The sequence below is a fragment of the Protopterus annectens genome, chromosome 1.part0 (assembly GCF_019279795.1).
Source record: "Protopterus annectens isolate FY-2018-M chromosome 1.part0, PAN1.0, whole genome shotgun sequence".
Lineage (NCBI taxonomy): Eukaryota > Metazoa > Chordata > Ceratodontiformes > Protopteridae > Protopterus > Protopterus annectens.
This window is the reverse complement of record NC_056725.1, coordinates 664384791-664411501: the sequence shown is the minus strand read 5'-3', so window position 1 is coordinate 664411501 and position 26711 is coordinate 664384791.

Sequence of the window (26711 nt, the reverse complement as noted above, 5' to 3'; positions counted from 1 at the left end):
TACCATGTATACCTTTATAATGACAATACACATTCTGATTGTCTTATACATGTATTAATGTGGGCAGAAGTCCTTCACAAGTATGAACACAGAAGCATGATCACAAAAATGTGTGTGTTTGTATGTGGATATTTAAGGGTGTAATGTACACAACATACTGGGAAGCAGCTCCATATGTCTCCTTTCTGCTACATGCATTCCTGACATATGTTTGCATCTAGTTTGACAAGCTGTTTCCTAAAGTATACCTGCACATTGGAAACACAACAGGAAATAGTACATCCACACTTTGCACACCACTCTCATAATAGGATATATTAACCAGATCATATAAAGATGATGGCATCATCTACGAAGACCACTCTGACAAGGCAAATACATATTTCAGGGGCATTGCAGTCACTACTGTGTTTTGCAGATGGGAACAAAATACTTACATGTGTGTTAGATTTGCACAGCAGCCATATTATGTGTGTGTGTCTCTATGTAGTGTGTGTGTGTGTGTGTGTGTGTGTGTGTGTGTGTGTGTGTGTGTGTGTGTGTGTGTGTGTGTGTGTGTGTGTGTGTGTGTGTGTGTGTGTGTGTGCGTGTGTGTGTGTTCACTTGGTTGATATTCAAGAGACAATTGAGACAAGCATATGAGATGCTGCTACTACTATCTACATGTACAATGAATGAATGGCAACTGTAACAATTCAGTTAATCTCTGCAATACTCACAGCCCTAATTTTTCCAAGCAAATGACACGTGTACTTAAAAAAGATGAAGAACTCTTCATTTTTATCACTTCATCTGATCCTTAAATAAGAGAGGACCAAAGGGACACACACTGAAAAAGGGTCCTAGTTAGGAGCATGGCACCATACAGAAAATCTTTTCCATTTGGACATATAAGATTTTCCTGGTTGAGAGTTTCCTTGCCACCTGTAAAACCCTGAGCATGTTCTCAGAAAAGAGGTGCCTGAAAGGGATCAAAACCCTATCATCCACAGTGTTAGTTGAAGAGTGGACAAGTGAGGATGAATGAGAGAACCCATGTCCTGTGTGAGGAGGTCCAACCAGTGAGGTAAAGTGTGATGATTGCCCCTGGCCAGATACATTAAGAGGGGGAACCAGTGCTGGCTTGACCAAAAGGGAGTCATGTGCAAGATTTCTGCCCTTCCAAGGAAAAGAAAGGGTGCCTGTCTTCTACTTCAAATGTCATGACATTCTGAAACAGAAGAGAGGGAGCTGCCTGTTTAGAGGGGAGGCAGAAAAGCATCTACCTGAGGAATACCTTACCAATGGACAATGTCCAGAAATATGTCTATATGAAGCATCCATTTCTGAGCCTGTGCTTTGGACCTGCTCAGAAAGTGTACCATTAGATTGCGCCATGAAGAAATGTATACTGCCTGAAGAGTTAACTGATAACTGCCAGGTACCTCCCAAGCCTGAAGAGCCATCTTCCAGAGAAGGTAAGATTTTGTTCCTCCCTGCTTTTTGACATCCCCCACCAATGTAGTGTTGTCTGTATATACCTTGACATGACCTGGAGATAACATAGGGTGAAAAGCTTGAAGGGCTAGAATCAGAGCTCCCATCTCTTTAATGTTGATATGGTCTGAGTTCTGATGGGGGAGGGCCAGAGACCCTGAACTTTCAAGTGACCAAATGAAGACCCCCCACCCCATGTCTGAGGCATTGGTGAACAGGTTTTGAGAAGGAACTGGAGGCTGAAACGGTAGGCCTGGACTGAAAGCAACCACTCTTAACTCTTTCTTTAGACAAGGAAGGAGAGGTACACTATAATCAACAGGGTGGCAATGCTTCAGCCAAAATTTTGGAGGTAGAAAAGAGGCCAACATTGGCACTGCCCGAATCCTGTATCCCAGATACACATGATCCTGAGAGGGAGTCAAGCGAGACTTTTGGAAGTTGATAATAAACCCCAGACTTTGAAGAAGAGAGATGGTGATATCCAAATTCTCTAGCAGGTCACTGGGAGAAGGCACCTGAAACAAAAGGTTATCTAGATAAGAAAAAATCTGAATGCTTTGGAGCCTGCAGAAAGCAATCTCACTAGCTAGGCATTTTGTGAATACTCTTGGGGCAGTAGAGAGGCTAAAGGGCAAAGCAGAAAACTGAAAATGAATGGAAAAAAAAGAGAAACACAAAAACTTTCTGAAAAGAGGGTCAATGGGGATATGAAGGTAGATCCAGATTCAGATCCAAGGACACCAGAAAAGGCTGGGGTAGTAAAAGAGGAAACAGGGTTTGAAGAGTAAGCATCTGAAAAGAAGGGATCTTGAGTAAGGTGTTCAGCAGGGAGAGATCCAGAATAGTCTCCAACTGCCCTCGTTTCAAGCAACCATGAAATCCTGGAATAAAAACCCTTTCCAACTTGGGAAGGAGGAACAAGTTGAATGATTCCTTGGTTCACCAGGGATCCTGGGACTTACAGGAAATGGGAAGTTGCTCTAGAGGAGGTTGAGGAATCCCTGAAAAAGGAGGTAGAAATCTCTATACCATGAAGTAACTCTTATGGATGATAGAAAGAACCCAAGAGTCTGAAGTGATGAGACCCAATTTGGAAGACAAAGGGAAAGACAAAGGGACAAAGGAATCTGGTCTAAGAAAAGAGGGACTATTTGTCAAAGAGAAGAGGCTTATCAGATAAAGGAGGCATCTGGACCACAGAAATTTGAGAAGTCTTAGCACAGGGGGCCTGCCTAACACCCTTTCTGCCCTTGGGGGCCTAATGGGTTTATCTTTGAACAATAGCAAATCTAGAAGGATAATTTCCCTGGAATTTAGGGATAGGAGAGACAAAATATGATTAAGGTCCTGCAAGGCTGTGCCTTTCTGTTGAAGAAACTTAAACAGGCCAGCAGCAGCAGTCCCAAAAAGATGTTTATTATCCAAAGGAGCACCCAAAAACTTGGCCTTAATGTCTTCAGGTAAAGACTGGAGATGAAGTCAAGAATAACACCTCATGACATACCCAAAAGGCACAGCCATGGAAAAGACATCAGTAGCATCATACCTACACTTGGTAGAGTGGTGAGCAGAACCTAAAATAGATAAGGCAGAAGATTTTTCTTCAGAATCAGGGAGGTCAGGAAAATCTTGACAAACCTGAGTAATTAAGGCCAGAGCATACCTGGTCATGTGGATCTAGAAATTAATAGCCCCAAAGGCCAAAATACAAGCAGTGCAAACTTTCTTACCAATCCTCTCCATTGCCCTACCAGCCCCATTAGAAGACAATGTTTGGAAGAAGGCAAGAGCTTGGAAGGTTTATCAGAAGAGACTAACACCACAGCAGGATCAGCATCAGCAGAAGGACATTTAATTAAAAATTGATAATCCTCAGGAACCTTATAGAACCTATCAGGTTTCTTAGGAACAGGAGGCTGAGAACCAGGAGACTTGGAAGTAGCCATGAAAGTATATAATAAGGCATCCAACACAGGAGGAACTACAGGTGGTTTAAGAGTATCCACCTAATGCAAGTCATCATATCTTCTCTGAATATCAGACGCCTGAGAAGAATTCCACTTAAAGTATTCCGGCATCCTAACAACTGTGTCCCCAAAGAACAATTTCTGAAAAAGGAAACTCAGGGCTAACAGACTCCTCTTTACCAGAACCATAAGTCAAAGGTGAAGGCATCTGTGAAGAATAGCACAAAGTTTCATAATTGGACTCTGAATCCTTATCCAAGGAATCCAGTTCCCTAAGCCATTTAGAAGGGGTAGCAGTCCAAGGAGGGGCAGGTACTAAAACCCCTTGAGAAGGCTTCAGGACCATCAAGACAGACAACAAGCCCTGACTAAACTCTTGTCATTCTCTTTGAAGATCCTTGGGATGGACCAAAACATGCTTCATCTTTTGTCCTCTCTTGGAAGGGACATCATCCCTAACAAATACCAGAGGTTCTAACCCTTGGTGAAATTCGATTTGACCAATATCTGTGGAATCCCTCTAGGACTCCCCAAGATAATCAACCATGGTTCCCTCTTGACATCTGGAGCAGATGCATACAAAGCCTCAGAGGATGTGCAAAAAGATGGATTTGTGCTGGCCACTGATGGGATCATGATAGAGGAATGCAATATAGATGCTGAATGGTCTAAAGAGACATTACTCACTTCTAGAGGGAATGGAGACTGGGCAGGTAAAGAAGTCAGATCAGACTTCTTAGCCCTCTTCTTACCTAGCAGGAGTATCTTGGGGTTAAAGAATTCTGCCATGTCACCCCAGGCTAACTGTTTAAGCTGTTGGTTTTTAAGATAAATGGCCAGGGAATTCAAACAGCTTCTGAGTGTCTTGGGCACAAATGCATTTCAGATACTACAAGATGTATGGTCGTGGGAAGCAGCAAAAGAAAAGAGATACTGTTCATGATGATCTTTATGGGGAATCTGCCTCCCACACTGACATTTTCCCTTCTTGGATGACATGAATTCTAGGTAAAAATAAACAAAATACAAGACCAAAGAAAAGGAAAAGCCCCAATGGGGCACTTATCTGATGGCTAGGTATTCAGCACAGCAACAAGGCATTCAGACAAATGAGCAGTAATGGTGTCAAACTAACGGCAAAGGAGTTCTGAGTAACTACATCTGGTTTAATATCAAAATGTGGAACAGCAATTATGTGATTCTGGGATGGCCAAATGTGTGTTTTCCAATTTCAATAATGCCGATCTGGAAATTTTTGAATCCTCATTAACTAATGGTTGTGTGCATTTGCTATTGTGGGATTGATGTTCTGATAATAGATCGCACTACAGTGGGGATTGGGAAATTTAACCTTTTCCTCACTGTATTGCAATCTCTTAGTTGGAATATATAATATGCAGTGAGTGTGGTGGTGCAGCCCCCCCATGGGGGGATGTAGAGGGGGCCTTGGACCCCAGCAAAAACTTTACTGGTAAGATGGAATTTTGACACTGGAACTTCTAGTGTTTGAATGTCGATTCTGTGGTTACCATTGCTGACATTTTGGTAATTCTGTGTTACCAAATTCGGATAACGAATTTAATTAAAAAGTGGAAAATTGTTTGATTTTCCACATTTTGATAGTAAACCACTGCATCCATATATCACTTTTATGCCCTATGTTCTGTGCAACATGTTTATGCCCTATGTTATGTGTTTTGTGCATACAAGATCATTAGGCTTTGGTATACTGGTCAGACATTGGGCTGCTCTGGGCAGGACATCCCTAATGTTAAGAAAACTGCAACAGTGATGTAGAAGGACATCAACCCCTGCAGGGCTAGCCACCTAATGTTGTGAACATCATGTCTAGATGTTTGTCACTGTTGAAGTGAAACCCCAACCCCATTTTCAGAAATGAAAAAAAGGGTTGTGGATGGATGAATGGATGGATAAATGTCTCTCTGTCTCTGTCTCTCTCTCTCTCTATCTATAGATATATATATATATATATATATATATATATATATATATATATATATATGGGTGCTATACACTAGATCGAATTTTCACTAATTAGAAATAATGCATGGAATGCTCACTGCAGAAAGTGCACTTAATCGAAAGTGCACTTACGCGAAGCTCAGTACAACGAACGGATGTTGTACTGAATGTCCGTGCAGTACTCATGGACCTTAGGGTTAGGGCATGGGTCATAGTAAGGGGATAGCCCATAGGGCAATCCCCTTACCATGACCAGTGCCCTAACCCTAAGGTCCGTGACGACTGCAGCGCAGTGAAGGACATAGCAATGTCCTCCACTATGGTGCGATAGTCACGAACCTTAGGGTTAGGGCATGGGTTAGGGTAAGGGGATAGCTTTACTAACTATCCCCTTACCCTAACTCGTGCCCTAACCCTAAGGTCCATGACTATCGCACCATAGTGGAGGACATAGCTTGTTTTTTATGTCCTCCACTGTGCTGCTATGTTTTTGGTGAAGTGCACTTATACAAAAGTTCACTTTCGTTAAAGTGAACTTTCGCAGAAGTGAGGCTTCCTATTACAAGTTTGAAGTAGTGAACTTTCGTTCTTGTATATATATAAACACACACATCTATACCTATATCTATATCTATCTATGTATGTATAAGTATATATATGGGGCACCTAAGTTTTGTGTTCATAGTTGCATAGTCATGGACAAAATGTCCTCTTGATATGCAGCAAACCTCAGGGAACAGGTCTTTCACATGAAGGCATTATGTCAACTGCTCAAAAGTGTGCTGCTCAAAACTGAAGGATTTTCCTGTATGGTGTGCAAATGAGCTGGAATTTCAGTGGATGCCACCTTTACAGTTGATGTGTTTTATTCCTCACTGGGAGCATTTAAATTTATCTTAATGCAGTCAGAAGCACAAATGACCTGAGGCAGATTCACTACCACAGAACAATTACATCGCTGCAAAATGATTGCTGGTGTTCTTGGGAACTTTGTATAGCTTTCAGGCTAATGACACATAACCACCAGGAACTTGTCCAGGATTCAGGGCAATATAGTGTGGAACACTCTAATCATGTTTTCCATACTGGGCTAGAATTTTACAAATGTAAATGTCTAAACCAACTTTCATTTTCATTGGGAGGGAGTTACACCGATAGCCTTGTGAATCATTTATGAAGTCTTACTGGTCACAGTATCACAGTGCAAGTGATTGTCATTAGGTGATCATGCAGCATTGACTGTTGGCTATATTGTGTGCACTGTAGTGAAATGGTAAAACTCAGCAGACTGTCGGAAGGACTAGTTGAAACTTATATGGTGCACACTGGAATATGGAGATTAAAAAAAAATCAGACAATGTAAAAATACACTTTATGTAGCACATTAAGTAGAGACTAAAGCAAACAGTGCCTCTGTACACATCTATAGCAAACTAAAGCAACCTTTGTAAAAACATTTTTCAAGGGGTGGAGTCATTCAGTCTTTCACTGCCCAATTTTATTGAGCTTGTGTCAACCCAAAGAGTGCTTCCTTCTATGGTCCTTATCCTGCTCAGGACCACATCTCCTCCTTTATGGATTATGTGATGCTGTACTTCTCTTGCAGATGGCAATAATATGATTTTTGACTGTTTTCTTTATTTTTTCTACATTTGCAACTTTGAGCCATCATTGTGCCATGATAGTCAAAACTGTGATCTTTCATTATAGATCCAAGGGGCACAGCATATCCCACATAGCTGGCATCAGCACCCTCTATGATGTTTATAACCTCCTTGTCTGAGTACTGATCTCACATGAGCTGCTGGCCACTTCTCCATTGTAGGCAATGCAGCAGCTGGTAACACATTCTAGGATGTGAAAACATGCAAAGCAGTAGCTGTAGCAGACATAAGCATGTTGATAAGCCTGATGCATTTACAACAGAAACATGATACATGTCCCAGCTCCCTGCTGGATGTGCAAAATCAAATACTGCAAGCCAAATTAAGTTAAGGAGAAAGATTTTGAATTTTTGGAGAGGTTGTATATATATATATATATATATATATATATATATATATATATATATATATATATATAGTATTTATTTTTAATTATTTTGAGTGGGGAAAGCCTTTGTTTTTTTTGTTTGGTTTTGTTTTTTTGTTTGGTTTTTCTGGGTCTTCAGAAGCAATAAAGGGCAAGAAGAGATATAAAGAATTTCAGTTCATTATGAATTCAGTATTTTTTGTTTTGGTGAAATTATTATTATCTTAGCATTTCTGCCAGGTGGATTTGGAGACTAGTTGAGTGGTTTTATCACCAAGAGGGGGAGTTTTGCATTTAAGCCACAACATTGTGTATGTATTAGGGATTCTGACCATGCTTTTGTGTGTCAGTGCTAGGAAAGTGGTTTTGGAGGGATCAATCAGATCAGAGTAGGACTTCACATCATAAGATATCTTTTGGATGACTTCAAGGGAAAAGTAAAAAGATGGATAATGGATTTGTCAGGTTTGTGCAATGTGGAGATCTTTTTCTATTTTTATTTTATTTACTTATTTTTCTGAAATGTATTCAGGACTGGTGTCTGGTATTTCCTTGGAAGAAGGAATGGGTAAGAATGTTTAATGCAATGCTGTTTGAGGTACATACTGCAAATGTTACTGGAGTTTTAGGTGTTCTCATTTAGGTGTACAGTTCCATTACTTTTTGTGTGGCTAATTGTTTCTACTCAGTCCCTACTCATCACAGCCTGCTCACTGATTGAGCACACACATGGATCACTATGGCAACTGAATTGCCAGGAAGCAACATATGGTTCACCATGGCATCTGAATTACCAGGAAGCAGCCCAACACCTGGACCCCCCCCCCTCTCACACATACACACACACACACACACACACACACACACACACACACACACACACACACACACACACACACACACACTGAATTAACCACACACAGTACCCAAAACAGTGTAAAGAAAGAACATGTAAACAAATGTTTCTGTAGGAGACAAGCCCCCTGCACCTGCATATCACCTGCTACTTATCCACACTAACACCGGGATCATACAAACAAGAAGAGAGTCAACCAGTTGGTATTATGTAATACCAAATGTTTTCTTTTCTTCATAGTTTCATGATCTCCAATTCTTGAGGCCATGAAATGATACTGCTTGGTGATCATGAGTTGTAAAAACAGCAGTACCTGACAACAAGTAGAATATTTGATGAGTGAGACCCAATCATTATGCTGAGCACCTATGGCAAGCTGCTCTGTTCATATGTTTACATAAAGAGGCACCTTGCCATAGGTGCTATCCTGTTCATATGTTTATATACATATAACTTTATCGAAAACTGTAAGTGCAATACTTGTCATGTGCTACTATAACTTGCTTCAAAGGAATTCCTTTATTAGTGATTTTATTATCTGTAGTGCATATGTTTTATAAATATTTCAGTCAATGATATGCATTTGATACATATTTCTTTGCCCAGAGGTACAGTATTGAATATTAAAATCTTTATTTTTATTTCAGGTGTTATGAAAATTTGGTTGGAGAATGGATCAAGTCCCTGTGCTGGGAAACTTGTGATGGAAGCTGAGGCCAGACCAAAATTCCAAATATATGATTCTATACTTGACCAAAATTTAGCCAATGTTTCATGCACTGCTCTAAAGTGTGGTTCTGTTGTATCAGTAAAAAATAATTCTTATTTTGGAAAAGATGGTGGAATAATGTGGAAAAACAACGTTAACTGTAGTGGCACTGAAACTTACCCATGGCAATGTGATCTTATTTTTAAAGATGCATGGATACCAGAACAACTGCATATGCAGACTGCTGGGATTATCTGTTCAGGTACAACCTTTTTGTTTCCAAATTATTATTTTGTTATAAGAAAAAGATTATTAATGTAACATATTTACAATATATACACAAAAAGGAAGGAATTCAACATTATATATTGTTATACAGTGAGAGTAATACATTGAATCATCAACGTAATCTTATACAATTAACACATTAAAAGTCTTGGTATTTCAATAGCAGCATTTCAATATTATCCCAAACACTAAATGTGTTAGTATGATTTATAGATCTTACTCTGTTCATTTATTTTAAAGTTTTACATAGTGTTGCTGTTAAATTTAAAACTTCTTTGAATATAGGCAGTATGAGTTTGATTTCCTTTTTTTGTAATCAAATTTCTAGCAACTGCCAAGAGAGCGCAAAACATGTTTTGCTCTTTGACTTACAGATACAGAACGTAGAACATTCATTAGTATTACTGATCTATTTAAAGGACAATTATCAGATTATATCCCCTTAAAACATACTTATCTCTTCCCAATATACATTTAGTTTTTCACAATCTATAAACATGCATATCCAATCAGTTTTTACATCTTTAGTACAGCTCTAACAAACTGAAAAAGACATTTTACTAAACTTAGACATTTTCCAGGGAGCAGCAAACATTCTATGTATATCTTTCCACATACAAACTTTCCAGTATAAACTTGAAGAAGTTTGACTAACTGATTTAAGTAACAAAGTTTTATTCTTACCATCTATTGAGTCACTCAGTCAACTATTTAAAGAATTTCAGAATTTTCCATCAAAATTATTATTATTATTTCTAATTAACTTATACAACTTAGACAAGTGTCCTTTGTAGGTCAATCCACCTTCAATAATAGCATTTATATATTCATTTAATGAGGGAATAGTATTATGTTCCTCTTTGCTCATATTATCCACAAATTAATTTAATTTCTTACTGATGGATAATATTAACTGGTAAGCAGATTCATCCAACTTATATTCCTTCATTAAATATTCTGGGAACTTAGCCTTTCCTTTTTAAAAGAAATCAGACCATAATACTAATTCATTCCTTTTTAGTAAATTAATTTTAACATTGTTCTGAGTTTCCTTAAATCTAGAGGTGTGTGCAATGGGAAAGCACAAAAAATCCATTTTGATATTAATGAAGTTTTAAAAACACATTTCTTAACTGTTTTAAGAATTGATTTCATGTATGCAGAGTCTAATGACTGAAATGCATTTCCTTATAAGGTAAATTGTGTTAACCAGATGAAGGATTATTACATATTTCTAATTTATCATACTTAATAAACTTATAAGAATTTAGTATAACCTTCTTCTGGATAGTTATACATTGACTAGTGTAAGTTGAATCTATCCAGACTATCACAGAGTTAAAATGTTCAGCAATAAAATAAGTTTTTACATCTAGGAAGCCAAAGCCACCATACTCCATAATTTTGTATGATTTCTATAAGCAATTCTCAGCTTTTTAGGATACCATAAGAATGAAGTTGACATTTTTCTATTTTCTTTAAAAGTGCTTTGTCAAGTATTAACACTATTGAATGCAATATGTATATATTATTGAGTAATATAATCATTTGAATAAGTGCTAACCTATCATCAAAAGTAAAAAAAAATAATTCCAGTTGTTAATAAGGAGTATCACTTCTTAATTATATTTTCAAAACTGATAGATTTTTCCTTTTCAATTATATTTATATTTATATTTAAACTTACTATCTAGTAATTGATTTAACACCAAAGTGTCAGTTTTATTATTATTAAATTTCAGCAGTGATAGTTCTTGAAACTTTTCAATTTCCTAATCTATTTCTTTAATTGAATAATTTAAATTTCCTATAGTTAGTAAAATATAATTTGCAAAAAGATGTATTTTAGATTGACAATCTCTGTTAATTGAGTATCCATCAATTTTTTCATTGTTTCTTATACTGTTAGCTAAGGGTTTGATAACTAATGCAGATAGTAGAGGAGACAAGGGACACCCATGCTTTGTGCCTTTGTTTAAAGTGAATCCTTGAGAAATGTAAGATCCAATTTTAACATTTGATGTGGAGTCTCTATAAAGGTTTTTTAATATTCCAGTAAATTGTTCTGGAAATGCAAATACTTCTAAGGTTTTAAACAAGTAGTTCCAATCTACAGAATCAAACACTCTCTCAATATTTAAGCTAATTAGGGAAAATGTGTTATTCCTTTATTTTGCTTAATCTAAGATAGTTACTACCCGTTTATATTATTGCATGTTAATCTATAAATCCTGTTTGATATTTATTAATTAATATACTTACTATATCTCTTTATCTTATAGTGAAAATGGAAGTAAATATTTTATAGTCTACATTTAATACTGAAATAGGTACATATGAGGAAACTAACTTATTATCCTTTCCTTGTTTAAGTATAGGTGACATTACAGAAAATTTCCATAAGGGAGGAATTATTTTGTCACTTTGAATTTTCCAGAAAACATCACTCAGTAATTCTAAAACATTTAACAGAAGCAGAGTATATAATTCCATACTAATAGCATCTAACCCTGGATCTATACAATTTTTCCCTTTTTTAAAGCTTCTTTAACTTCTATCAGGGTAATAATCTTATTCAACTAAGATATTTTTTGGTCGTTAAGTTCATTAGTGACATTTTCTTTAAATACTTGTCAATTTTGTAATCATCAAGATTACTATTTTTGTCTTTATGAAGATCGTCATGGAATTTTTAAAACATATTTAGCATTTCCTCTATGTCTGAAATAAGGCTATTTGTGTGAGGATTTCAGATATTACTGATTTGTTCCCTTTTGCTTAACATCTTACTTCTATTAGCTAATCTATATAGATTTTTAAGTCATTGCATAACTGTGCAATTTTATTTTTTTCTGAAGATGTCTCCACTTTATGTATTAAAACTGATTGATATTTGGTTATTCATTTTTAATGACTTCAGTACTATCTAATTTCTTTGTTTGTTGTTCAAACCTTGCCTTGTGCATTTCATCTTGTATTGCTAACATCTCTTTATCCCATTCTTTCATTTTATTCCTAGCCCATCTTCTTATTATATCTTTAATATGCATTTTAAGGAGTCCCATAGTATGACTTTACTAGCCTAACCATTATCATTCAAAGATAAAAAAAAAATCTCAATTTGTTCATTAAAGTAACTCTTAAATTATTTTAGTTTCATCATATATACTGGGATTCTATAAATAATTTGAAATTTCCTTATATCTATTCCTATATTAATACATAGTGCATTATGATCAGGTAAAGGACAAGGAATAGTTTTAAAAGAATTCACTTTATTATGTAAATCTGTAGAGGCATAAATCTTATCAATTCTAGTTTGTGTTCTATGCACATAAGAATAATGAGTGAAGAACAGTGACTTATATTCTGCTTTTATTAGTAAATCATCTAAATTATTATTACTAACCCACCTATTTAGTGCTTTAGCTGATGCCAGTATTATAGCTTTCTTCTGTTCACTTGTATATTGTGTACTAGGCATGCAGTTAAAATGCCCTGATCATATTAAACTACACTTCCAATGACTTTGCAATCATTTTAAGTAATCTTTAGCCACTCTTGCACCTATTCCAGGGATCCAGTAAAAATTTGCTAGGTCTATGACCACCCATCGAACAGAATAAACATCAAATGGCAAATCAGCTAACACAATCCAGTGAACATTCATTCACTGAGCGTTCACTTCAGCAAAAGTGTGAGATGGAGAAAGTAACTAGTTGGCCAAGACTTCCCTGTCTCACACAAACTGCAGTATTTCAAACACTCTCAGATGGGCGGCTTTGTCCCCTACACCACCCAACTATATATACCAACTCTGAGACCACACTACAGTGGGAAAAAGGGCATGGAAGTAGTTGACTAACATCAGGAAATGTGACCGTTTCTTCACTGTTGTGCAATCTCAAAGTTGGTATATATAGTTACGGGGGTGTGGGAGATTAAGCCCTCAACACTGGTAGGTGTGGGGGTGAAGCCCCCCCCACCTGGGTGGGTTTGAAATATTGTGATGTGTGAGATGGGGAAGCATTGAACAACTAGTTACTTTCCCAGTCTCACACGTTCGCTGATGTGAACATTCAGTAAATGAATGTTCGCTGGATTATGTTCACTAATATGCCATTTGATATTTACTCTGTTCGATGCGTGGTCATAGACCCAAGTTTGCCATTGTATTTAATTATTACAAATGTATATATTCTTTTGGGATCATTAATGGATTCCATGACCTTAGGCATTACAGTAGATTTTCTTCAAAGAATAGCAGTTCCTCTCCTCTTTTGGTTAAAAGAAGCAGATGGTAACATTGCATGACCTAAGTTATTTAAATATTGTATATCTTTATCTATGAAGTGAGTGCCTTGCAAGAATATAATGTCTTCTCTATTTAATTTGAAATATTTTGTTAATGATTTCCTTTTGTTGCCATTATTTAATCAATTTGCATTAATAGATAATATATTAAAACTATCCATACTGTGTATTTAAATATATTTCTTTTAAAACAAAATATGAAATATTTGTCCACCATATTAATTTTCATTATATATAAGACTAATTAATTCCTCCAACACAATATTAATATTCCACATTGTTTTGAACTCTTCCTTTCTACAATCTAATCTACTAATACTCATAATTAACAAAATCAAGACAAGTCTACAACTATAATTACCTAAAGAGGATAAAGATCCATCAAATGAGGATTCATACAGGCCCATTTCAATACTAAACCATAATTATAAAGTGTTCATGTCTATAATGGCTAAAAGAATAGCAAAAGTAATGCCTAAACTAATAGATATTGATCAATGTGGTTTTGTGGAGGGGAGGCAAACATTTGACAACATTAGCAGAACATTGATGATCCAGAGGGAAGCAGAATGTAAGAAAGTACCATTGTTGTTGGTGGGTCTTGATACAGAGAAAACTTTTGACAGAATAAGCTTTGATTTTATGAGCAGGGCAATGGAAGCATTTCCATTGCCTGAAAAAAATATAAAGTTGATTAGGAGACTATATGAGGGATGAGAGGCTTAAATTAAAGTGGTGAGGTCCTCTTTGATAATTTCTGTTTGAGCAGAGGTACCAGGCAGGGGTGTCCTCTTTCCCCTTTATTATTTGCATTATATTTTGAACCATTGGCAATGAAAATAAGGGACACAGAAATTCAAGGATATAATTTGTATGGTAGTCAAGAAAAAGCTGGTTTTATTTGCAGATTATATTATTTTATATCTGACAAAACCAGAAAAAGACATTACAGTGTTGTGGAACATGTTTCAGATCTTTTTAGGATACAAAATTAATGAAGCTAAAACAAAGTCAATAGCAGTAAATTATGTACCCACACATGAAGTGGTTCAGGAATATCCACATTTATGGGGACATGACAAAATGAAATGTTTAGGAGTATGGATTAAAAATGATTCTAGTACAGCAGCTAAGGATATGTGGGAAGAGACTAAACAAAAGATAATACAAAAACTGAGAAAATGGAAGCTCTGTTATATGGATATGAATAGTAAGATACAAGCAGTTAAATGTTTTTAGTTCCTTTAGTCTTATACACAGGTCAGGCATATTTTTATCAAACAGAGGAGAAGTTGTGGGTAGCAATTAATAAAGAGCTGAAGGACTTTATCTGGGAGGGGAAGATGGCAAGAGTCAAGTGGGTTAAGCTGATTCTTTCAGTAGAACAGGGTGGATTGGGAGTACCCAATTTGAAAGGGTATTCCAATTCTGTATCATAGCTCAGAAAAATCATCTCCCTCATCAGACCAATCTGTCCACCCAGCATTTCAGACAGTGCATCCTGTAGAGAATCCTTAAAGTCTGCCAATTCACTGCACTCCCAGAAAATATGTTCCCAATTATTTTGTTCTCTCCCATCATACCTCCAACATTTGCCGTCTACCTGAGGAAAAAGTCTGTGGAGTCTAATTGTGGTAAGAAATATCTATGCAGACAATTCAGGCAAAAATCCAACATTTTCTAGATTTGTTCCATATTTGGGAGACATACATATATCCTCTCATTGTTTATTTATGAATTGCTTATCCAGTCTCTCTTCTCAATCCTTTCTAACCTCCTCTGATTGATTCTTATAGTTACCATGCAATAATTTATATGCTCTACTAATTATTCCTGTTTTAAAGGGCAGCTTCTGTTCTAGATTCTACTAAAAACTCTACCAGTGATGGTCTTTCTTTTAGGACCCCATATGTCCTTCTCGTTGCCTATACTCTGATATCAATCCCTGAAAGGGGAGGCACTCTCTAACCTGCAGTCCAAATAAATTCTTGTCATTTTCCCATTCTGTCATCTTTCCCTCTATAGCTATTTGCTCCCAATACCTTGGCTTCTTTGACAGTTTTCGCCAATAAATTCCAGCCCCTCTTGCCTATTGTTTATATCCCTAATTGCAGTCATCACTATCAGCAGAATCTTCTTTCTTGAATCCTGTGTTGGCTTAGTTCTTAGAATACTTTCTGCTACTTTGTGGATGTAATATTCTGTATGATTATTGTTATTTTCTTTAAAGGCCTGCATCCAAAATCCCAGTCTCTCCTTGTTTCTTGACCTTCCCCCCATTTCATCATCATCTATTTCCACTTTTAAATATAGTTTTCTGCTTGTGCTATGTATAGGAGTCTTAACTGTATAGCTCTGAAATACCCCTTCAAATTGGGTAAACCCAATCCACCCTGTTCTACTGGACAAATCAGCTTATCCCACTTGACTCTTACTGTCTTCCCCTCCCAGATAAAGTGACCTTTTTTCACAGACATTAGAGATGAACTTTGACCTAAATTTTCCTTAGGACAGCAAAAGGCAGGAATAATCCATCATTCTGACAGAAATGGAACATTCTTTTACTCTTAAGCTTTCTATTAGTTTAACTTGCTTTATAATGTGTCTAATAAGCATATTACCTAGATCTGACATTCAGTTAACCCAGCAATGCACATGCTAAGCAAGTTGAACAAATAAAAAAAAATCTTAACTTATATAGTATTAAGTTACTAATTCTATTGCTTATAATTTAATGGCATTCTCTTAAAGAAAGTATTTGTTTAGCATTGAGAAATACACTGATAAGCTTAGTTAAATGAAATATATTAAGTCTTTTGCTGCAAATATAGTAAAACAGTAAAACTAACCATTTATATTCATCATCATAAAATGTTTTAGCTTAAATATAATACTTACATATGTTTTGAAGCTTAAAGTCCAACAGAAACCTTTTACTTAAAGGGCAAATGTACTGTTTCAGAGTTACAGAAAACAAAAGTCCTGCAATCATATAATGAAAGTCACTTTTTTATGCTTTTTAATTTTTGAAACATTTTACAGGAATTCAGCTCTCTGTGTCTCTTCAGGGATACACTGTTCAACTGCATTTCTTCAACATTATAAAGGATTTTGTTGCTGTTAACAAAAATGGATGCCTCCTCCAACATGTTTACTAAATATTTTGGTTCCTTTAGAAATAAATAATTTGATCTTTACAGGAAACACCAAAGTGGCTTTAATATTATTCCTTTTAAGTTCCTTGAACAGTGGTAAATGGGATTTTCTTTTACTGATTACTGGGATAATCATTGCAAATCTCACTACATGTTCACCTATTTTAATAGGTGGGCTGGGAAAATTCTGTTTTTAGTATTTTACCTCTTTCTAAGCTATATCTGAACTTAACTATAATCGAAAGTGGCAATGAGTTTTCCTTCTTTGAAGGTGCTCTCAGGGATCTATGCGCCCTTTCAATTCCAAAAGATGCAGGTAGATTTAATGTTTTATATAGCCAGGTAGTTAAGCAGTGTGTTATATTGTCTCCTTCATACTTTTCAGCCATACCATAAATTGTAATGTTATTTAATTGAGTTTTTATATGAGTCAGTTATTTTGTTTTAGAGGAAATTCAGTCTGAGCCTCACATTCAGTCATTTTTACTTCACAATCATTTAAAGTTTCTTCCATACTGCTGATTTGTGTACTTTGTTGTTTCACAAGCATTTCTAAAGGTCCCATCTTCTTTCTGATCTCTTCTTTGAAACTTTCTAGTTTGGTATCCAGTTTATCTATTTTAAGTAAACATCTTGCATACTATATATTAATGACTGTATGTCTTTTTATAACAGACGAATCTTGAGTACCATTTCTTGAGTGGCTCATTATGAAGTCTCTTCTCTTTTAACCAATTAGTTGAAATTGTAATCAAAAAAATACAGCTTTTGAAGAAATTGAAGCTGTAAATCTTTTCTCTGACTATTATTGAATAAAATTAGCTAACAGGTATCTCTAATTTTTAATTTTTTGATTATATTTTCTATTGGAGAAAAGTTTTCACTCACAGAGCTTTCACCAGTTGCTATTCTCATTTAGCCATCTTGGCCCCAAAATATTAATTCCAGTAGCAACATCATTTCATGTTTTGAAATTCTAGGCACAGTGAATATTTTAATTAATATATGTGATAACTTTAATTTATATAGCTTATTTCATGCAGGAGGGTAAGAAGAAACAGTATGGAGATCACTCTACATTGGAGAAAAGAGCAAATTCCCGATAACAGCCAAGTGATTTTTTTTTTTACCTGTACAAAAATTCACGGAAGTGGCCAAGCATGCTTTTTGGATTTCGTTCATTAGGTGTTGATGTTTAGGTGTTCAAAGAGATGGCACTTCAAGGTACTGATATAGACCCATAAAATTTCATAGGCTTGGGTGCTAGCAGGGCTAACTAGTTAAGTAAGATTGGGTTAGTGGGAATACTGGTACTTGCATCAACTTTGTCATGAGCCTTTAGCACTCGGGTACTTGTAGTTTCTTGAAATACCAGTGTGACTCACCAGTAAAATACATAATAGTATGAAATAAACAACATATTTTTAGTATAATATGCAAGCAATGGTGCCCAGCAAGGTGGGTGGTGCTGGACTATATTGGGCAAGTTGGAGGTACTCTGAGGACTGGCACCACAAATGGAGGGCTACCCACCTCCGAAATATTCATTATTACCTGATAGAGCCCACCCTGAATGTTATTATTATGTTGCATACATGCCTGTATGACACTCAAAAAGAGGGTTAAGGTTTTGAAATGGTCTGCATAGTTTTTATAACTTGAACCCTTGATTTTCTTATGAGTTATTTTAAATTATTATGTGTATTTTGTTTATTTTGATGTGACATAGTGAGTTAGATATAGCTCTTCTGTGAGAACTGTATCAATGCATATCACAGTTCTTTAATACTTTTTGTAAAACATAACTCAGCAATATAAAGTTAAATAGAAAACAGTTAAACAAAAAATTTTGATTTAATCAAATATGGGTGACACCCAACCCCATGTGCAAAAATTGGAAAAGGGGTTGAAGATGGATGGATGGATGGAGATGATATTATAAATTAAATTATTATTGATTACAGTAAACTAATGAGCTACTAAATACTGAATCTATAACATAGCTAATTAAAGAAATCAAGCTTTCTTTTAATTAACTTATTTATTTGTACATACTTTGTTAACCAGGTAAGTGAACTGATCCAGAGGCCCTTTTCAGCCATGACCCAGGCCACAATTGCAAAGACATTAACAAGTAAGAAATGCACTTAAGAATTAAAAAAAAAAACAATATTGTCATTAAGGCTTCTGGGAATGATTGAATGTACAAAACATAGCAAAGGGGAGACAGTGAATTAATAAGACATTAAGCAGCGTTTACAAGAATGCATATATTATTAATTCTGTCATATTTTAAATAGAGCTAGCCCATAGATAAGCACAAGATTTGTATGTTGCCCATAAGGTAAGAGGGTGCTAAATGAGGGGTTAATCTGTGGTCACCCATCCATTTGTCTAGATTATATTTGAATAGACTAAGCAAAGTGCCTTGCTTGCTTTATGTGGAGATTAAGATGATTCCAAAGAAGTGATGGTCTCTGTGATACACATCTATCCATCCAATATGTTCTATTTATGTTGCAAAAGAGACTGAGATCTTTGCAGTGATTGTTTATGCCCCTATTGCACTTATAAATGTACATTATGTCTGGCATGATAGGGAGTCTTGACATTGTGTAGACAAGGCAGAGATCACCCTCAATAACCTGTATGACACTCAGAAGAGGGATACAGTTTTGAAATGGTCTGCGTGGTTTTTATGACTTAAGTCTTTGATTTTCTTAGTAAGTAAGTAAGAAAGCATTATGGGCATTCAAGTTGTGTCAAATACTTCAACAGGTATATACAGAAGGAGCATTACACTGAATGCTCAGCACAATTACATCCCTGGACCTGAACATAAACTGTGCAATGAAAAAGGACTTTCTTACAATAATGGATACATGGTGTTCAAAAGACAGTTCATTGCCTATGTAGGTTTATAGATCATTAACTACTTATTTGTTTTCAAGTATGTGTGTTGTCAATGTAATAGTTACAAGGGACTTCTTGCTTGCTGAAGGATATTGTTCATTTATTGGCATTTTGATTTAGCTCATTGTTTTGATACCAGTTATTGATTTGGGAAAGGCCTCCTTGGAGGATCTTGGTGTCCTCTTGGGCATTTATGATGGCACTAGGTTTACAGTTATTTGCAGACTTGCTCATCCATAAACTCCTAACAGAAGCTTACTTAGACTTCCAAGAAGTAAACTCCATAAAGTCATGATACTAAGACTGAATCCTGGTGTGCACCACTATTGACATGGCTTTTGGAAGAGGTAGAGCAGCCTACCCTAATTTCCTGGGTTCTTTTTATGAGCCAATTTGCTATCAAATGAGTTACACCAGGATTAACATTTAGCTGAGATAGTTTATCTGCAATGCCTGAGTGTGGGATGGTTGCACAGGTGTACAAAAAGGGGGCAGGAATAATTATATGTGGATCACTTTTGCTGTAAGTAAACAACAAACAGATAAAACTGCAGATTTGGGAATGAAACCACCAGTACAGCAGAATCTAACAATTAGTGTACCATTACATTGACCCATGTCTCTATACCACTTGTATTCATTTTCTCTAAACAGATGAGCTCTGAGTCTTTTCTTGAAAGTCACTAGTTGGTCTATATTCCTAGTGTTCACTGGATGATTGCTCCAAATAGTTGCAACTATTTTGGAGAAAGTTATTTCACATATACCTAATGTGCATGTGGGCCTGTTAACTGAATTATTTCATTATTTCTAAATGTATAGGATTGGTTTCTAAAATACAGCCTGCTGAGGACTGATGGACTCTAATCACTTTTTAATATTTTGTTGATGAGTGAACTAGGCAGCAAAGTAGTGCTAGATCTAACAGGTGGCTAGTGGTTTGAGATGATAGCTCAGTAATGTTCATGCTTGTTAGCTATATGAATCTAAGAATTTGAGTCTTGGCTGATTGAATAAGCACAGTATTGGTGTATAGAGAGAAGTGCAATTAAAGTGGGGCAGTATTCCACTTTTGGGGGGAGTACATTTATGGCAAAGTCTAGCCTAGCAAAAACAAACAAAAAAAAACTCACGCTTAGAAATGCAAGTAGTAACTTTTTAATGTGTAAAGCAAGCTTTCAGGATAGAACCCTTCTTGCTTAGCATCATTGATCAACAAGTTAATTATTTTGTATGAGACTTTAAGATGAGTTAATACCTTGTCTCCCTGTGTTTGGACTAGCATTTCTCCTTGATGCCTCTGTTGCATAGTGCTAGCAAGAGGGGAGCCCAGAGGTTCTATAATGTTGAATTTTGGGATGTTTCTGAAAGTGCCAAATAGGATCAGGTTTTTTTTTTTTTTTTTTTTTTGGTGTACTAATGGGCAGCTTATTTTTTATAAAGGCAGCTTCATATATCTTTAAAATTCTGAAATTCACTGCTCAAAATGGATAACCTTGTTTTGGACCTGGTGAAAACAATGCCATCTACATATATCACCCAGTTAATCTGAGACAGATCCCAGTGTAGATAATTAATATACAGTGAGAATAACAGAAGACCTAGGACCCAGCTTTGTAGGACCCTTTGTGTTATGCTCCCAGTTTGAAAGCATTTTAAGATCCAGATGCTCAGAAAGTTCTGTTTTCAAGATAGTTGACAAACTATTGTTAGCACTTCCATGGAGGAATGTTTGCCTTAACAGATTATGCAGCGATATAAATTGGTCAACAGTTTCAAAAGCCCTCTTAAGATCTAGAAGGATGGCTTCTGTATTTTACCTTGCTCAATATCTGTAAAAATGTGGTCCATCAGTGAATATATAACTGATACATTCTTAAGGTTAGGACACAAACCATGTTGCCTAGTTGTGAAGATGCCATATTTTTGCAGATACACATGAATTTGATCATTTGCTTTTCCCCCCAAGTATTTTAGCTTTTGGACAGAGGGGAAATAGGACAAAAGTTCTTTGCAGAGGTTGGACAAAGATATTTAGCCACAGAAGTAATCATGGCATGTTTAAGGGAGACTTTTTGGTGCAAGTGACATATTGAAAAAAGTTTGTCTTAGGCCTAATGAAAGCATGACTAAGTAATTTTAGAATTTTGGGATGTAAAGTATGAAACTTTGGGTTGTAGCCTTTGTCCATGTTTTCAAGAAGTGTTGTATCCCTATTTCGCTAATGGCCTTGAAATATAACTGGGGGAATCAACAATCTTGTAAAATGGAGGCAATAGTTCAAAAGAAGGTAATTTAGAAAGATCAGGGTGGTAGGTAATAGAGGACTGTTGATATTCTAATGTAGTTGAGAATCAAATTCTGGCTAAGAGTACTACAACTACCTGCTTTTGGGAAAACCTTATAAGAGCTGAGTTGTTATACCTCCCAGATTTGTTTTGGTTGCCCAAGATAAATGATTTGTCCTAGTCTACCATATTCAGTTCTGTCCCTATTGATTTTCACCACAGTTTCCTTTTTTGAATGTCGGTAGATATTGAATTTATGTAAACAAGATGGTTTCCTCTTCCTTTGTGTCCAGGCTTCATTTCTGTTTTTTTATAAGTTGTTTGATATCAGGGATAAGCCAGGGGTCATATCTGCCATGAACTCTTGTTCTTTTCAGAGCGAATAGTTTATCCTGAATGAGAGAGTGAGAAGATAGTAGAAAGCAGAGAGGGCTGTTATGGGATCACTGCATTGATAGAATGAATTCCAGTCCATTTCTTGTAGTTCCACATAGAGGAGTCAAGAGTTAGTCTAGTTGTCAAAATAATGGCTTTAAGTTTACAGCATTTAAATGACCAGACAGAGTGTATGGGACAGTGGTTACTTAGGGGAATTTGAATCTGCAGCAGTTTCAATTTATCTAGTGTTTTGGTTGTAATCACATCAAGTTTATAGAATTAGGGTTTGGTTTGCTGCCATCTGAGATTAATTGTGTTAGTTAATGTACAGTAGCTAGCATACTTAAATGCATTCTAAGTGGGCCTTTATAGTTTAGGTTTAGATCACCCATTGTGATGAGTTTGTAATGCCTACTTGCAAACATTTAGAATTAGTATTCAGAGTGTAAATTCAAATGATAGTTTTATAGTTTCCATGGTTGAACTTTAATATGTCAAATTATAGATAAGGGCAAGGAGAGTGTTAACCATGCTATTTATTTTTTTTAAAACTAAATTCTTTTAATTCTGTTTTATATGTGCATCATTTGTCACATTAACAGTTCAGGCAGATACCACATATTCTGTTTTCTGAGTTTGTAATCTGGTGTTTTTTCATTGAATCATTACTCTCTATCAATATTTTGAAGCTAGTAACTAGTACTCAGCTATTCTAGGACTTTTCTTTTAAGCAGGTGCATTATACTTGCTCACAGCCAATTTACTGCTACTGCTAAATTTAAGTAAACATAAAAGAATTATCCCATGTATGGGTCCTCTCAAATTATCTATAGTATGATCCTAATTATTATCAGAAGGGATAATATATAATTATTGACCATGAGATGGCTAAGGCCAGTCTAACACCAAATACAATAGGTTAATTCAAGTACCAAAAGGGAATTTGACTAGGCTTTAAGTCGCCCATAAGAGCAGTTAGACTACTTCTTACATATAAACCTATGAATTCAAAGTTATTGACTCAAGGAACAACCACTGAAATTAATCATAAAAAGTCTACTATGCATAGGTTAACCATTGGTTTTGATAGGCTTGTTTTGCTAAGTGTGAGTTCTTTTCTTCCTTGTAGTTTGAGCTGACTGACAGTCAATACATCCTGACTTCCCTATGCTACCAATACCTTGCTTTTCATAACAATGAATGGCAAAGCAAAGCAAAGCTGCCTTCCGGGGTTGGGAGGGGTGGGGATTTTAATGATGCTAGAACCTAGCAGCAACAAACAGTTCAATGAGATACATTTCTTTTAAACATACCATTTTGTTGTTGAAGAATGATAAGTTCTGGACAAAAATAACAATAATATTGAAAAACTCACATTTCTTCAAATTATTTCCCATTACAAGTTTGATGCAAAATGTTTTGGGCAAATCATATGAAAATTAACAGCAAGAAAAAAAAAACATACAAAACTTATCTGAATAAATGGCATCTGGCATGCCAGAAGGCAAGTGGGTTTTTTTTCGATTCTTAAGGCTAAATGGTAGTTATATATTTAAATAACACTCCAGATCCTTTCATCTAGGTCCATCCGATATGACTTGTGAATATTAATCCACTTGGATTCAGTTTGATATCATTAGTGCTCCAGCATCTAGCTCTTTTAAACCTTTTCTCTCCCATAATCCCCAAGTGTTGTAAACCTCCTTGGATTAAGATAGTGACCTTCACTAAAACCTAGGATATAGGGAAGCAATGGATAAGAATACTGGAGAATGGATAAGAGCTATAGGCCATCCTTCAGGTCTTCAGAATATGACACCTTGAAAGGGTGGTGGTGGGAGGGATGTAATATAGATTCATAGGTAGGTACTAGGCTATCAGCCCAGCGGCCATAGCAAGCCTAGCCTGCAGTATATTGGCTTTCAACACCCATGTATTGTTAAATTCCTGCCCATCTATCGAGCAGTGCCCCAGACATAATCCCAGGGGTGAATTTTCTATCACCCATCCATTTATCAAGGCTTTTCTTGAATAGTGCTAATGACGAGCTCTGCTTGATGTGGATGGGAATCTTGTTCCAGAGCATGGGAAGTCTCTGGGACAAGAATCTATCCCTCCAGGAAGTCCTATTTATTGTTGTGGTGAGGTTTAGGTCCCTAGAGCCTGTAGCTTGGGGAGACTGGGATTTCTTCAAGTGGAGCATGTCGAATAATTCTGGGTTTGACATAGCTTTGTATGTCAGACAGAGGTCTCCTCGGAGTAAGCGGTATGCGACAGAGTAGAGTTTGAGTTTCTAGAGCCGGTCGGCATAGGGCAATTGTTTGAGGCCAGCAATCCTCTTGGTGAGGTACTTTTGGGGCCTCTCAAGTTGTTGTCGGTGTCTTGTGAGGTACATCCCAAACGGGGCATCATATTCAATAAGGGGTCTGATAAGTGATGAGTAGAGAGGAACGATGACTTCCTTGTTTCTAGATGTGAATCCTTTTATGATTAAGTGGGCCATGCAGAAAGATTTTCTGACCACTATGGCAATGTGGTTATCAAAGGAGAGGTTACTATCCACTTGGGTCCCAAGGTCTCTTATCACACTTTCTGTGTTAAGTGAACTCCCCCCCCCCCCATTTGGTAATTCATGGGTACCCTGTTTTTGCCAAAGGGGATAACAATGCACTTTTTGGCATATAGTTTGAGGCCATGATTTTGACACCAGATGTCAGTCTCGGTGAGGCCCTTTTGCAGGATGTCTACGTCAGCAGGGGAATCGATAATGGCACCCATTTTGCAATCATCTGTGAACTTGGTTAGACACAGACCCTTGGTGTTCACTTGCACTTCAGAGAAGTATATACTGAACAGGAGGGGTCCCAGGACTGAATCCTGTAGTACTTGACTTGTCACTGGTTTGGAGTCAGATCTGGAGTCAGCAAATCTTACTGTGTGGGTTCTGCCAGTGAGCCTGTTGGCCACCCATCTTGTGATGTAAGAGTTTACGTTAAGGTTGGTGAGTTTATCAAAGATTCCTGAATGAGGAATAGTGTCAAAGGCTTTAGCAAGGTCCAGGTTGGCTGTGTGGACTACCTTGCTCTCATCTATGGCCTTTGTAGCTGTTTCAAAGAAGTCTACCAGGTTTAGGAGATCTGACCTACCTTTTACAAATCTGAATTGGGTAGCATCCAGAGTTTGGAGGTTACCTATATCTTTGTTTATGAGCTCCATGATGATATGCTCCATGGCCTTGCAGACCAGGCTTGTCAGGATAATAGGTCTATAGTTCCCGGGGTCTGTGGTGGTTCCTCCTTTGTGGAGTGGGATAACCATTGATATGCGCCATTCTGTGGGCACATAGCCTGTGGTGAGGCTGTGGTTGAACATGGATTTTAAGTGGGGGGCTAGTTCATTTTGGAGTTCATGTAAGACAGCCTGGGATGTTGGCCGGTCCCATGGATGCTATGTTTTTGGCTTCAGAGAGTGCCATTTTTACCTGTGTGTTTGTGATTGGGCTCTACAACCATCTAGTATAGTTATGGGCCTTTTGGGGGGTGAGGGGGAAGTAAAGTTTGCATTGAACCTATCTGCCAATATGTTGGCAATATCAGTTGGCTCAGTATATTTTGTGCCATTCTGTTGTAGCTCGGTGCAGATCGGGGTATTGCCATGGAGATTCTTGACATAGCTAAAGAATGCTTTGTGGTTGTCTTTGGAATCCGTGGCAATTTTTCTTTCAAAATTAGCATTGGAAGATTTTATGAGAGATCTTAGTTTCTTACTGAAGCTCATCAGTGAGTTCTCCATGCCTGGGTTTTTACTCTCTTTTGCAACAGTTTCTTCCTTCTGTTGTAGAGTTTGTTAATGGAGAAGACCACCGGATTGGCTTCCTTTTTTTGGAGGATAGAGTCTTGGATTTGTTGGGGATAGCATGATCCATGCAGTCATGAAGGTGCTTGTAGAGTGCATTTGTGTAGGATTCAGCAGTTGTGACTGTATTGACTGTGTTATCCATCTGCAGGCATGTCATGAAGTTAGTCACCTCAGTTTTGAGAAGTGTGAAGTTTGCTTTTGAAAATTTTTTTACAATGGTTTCCTTGTGTGGGGGTGGGGTTGGGATGTGGATATCTAGGGTGATTAGTTTATGGTCTGATCTAACCAGCGAGGAGTTGATCTCGGGCATTGAGCACCGGTCACCCATGTTGGTAATGAACAAGTCCAGAATATTGTTGCCCCTGGTGGGGGCATTGACAAGTTGATCCAGGGCATTATAGTTTATGAACTCCAGGAATCGTTGAGCCAGGGGGTTAGTACAAGTGTACTTTTCCCAGTTAATGTTTAGGTAGTTGAAATTGCCCATTATTA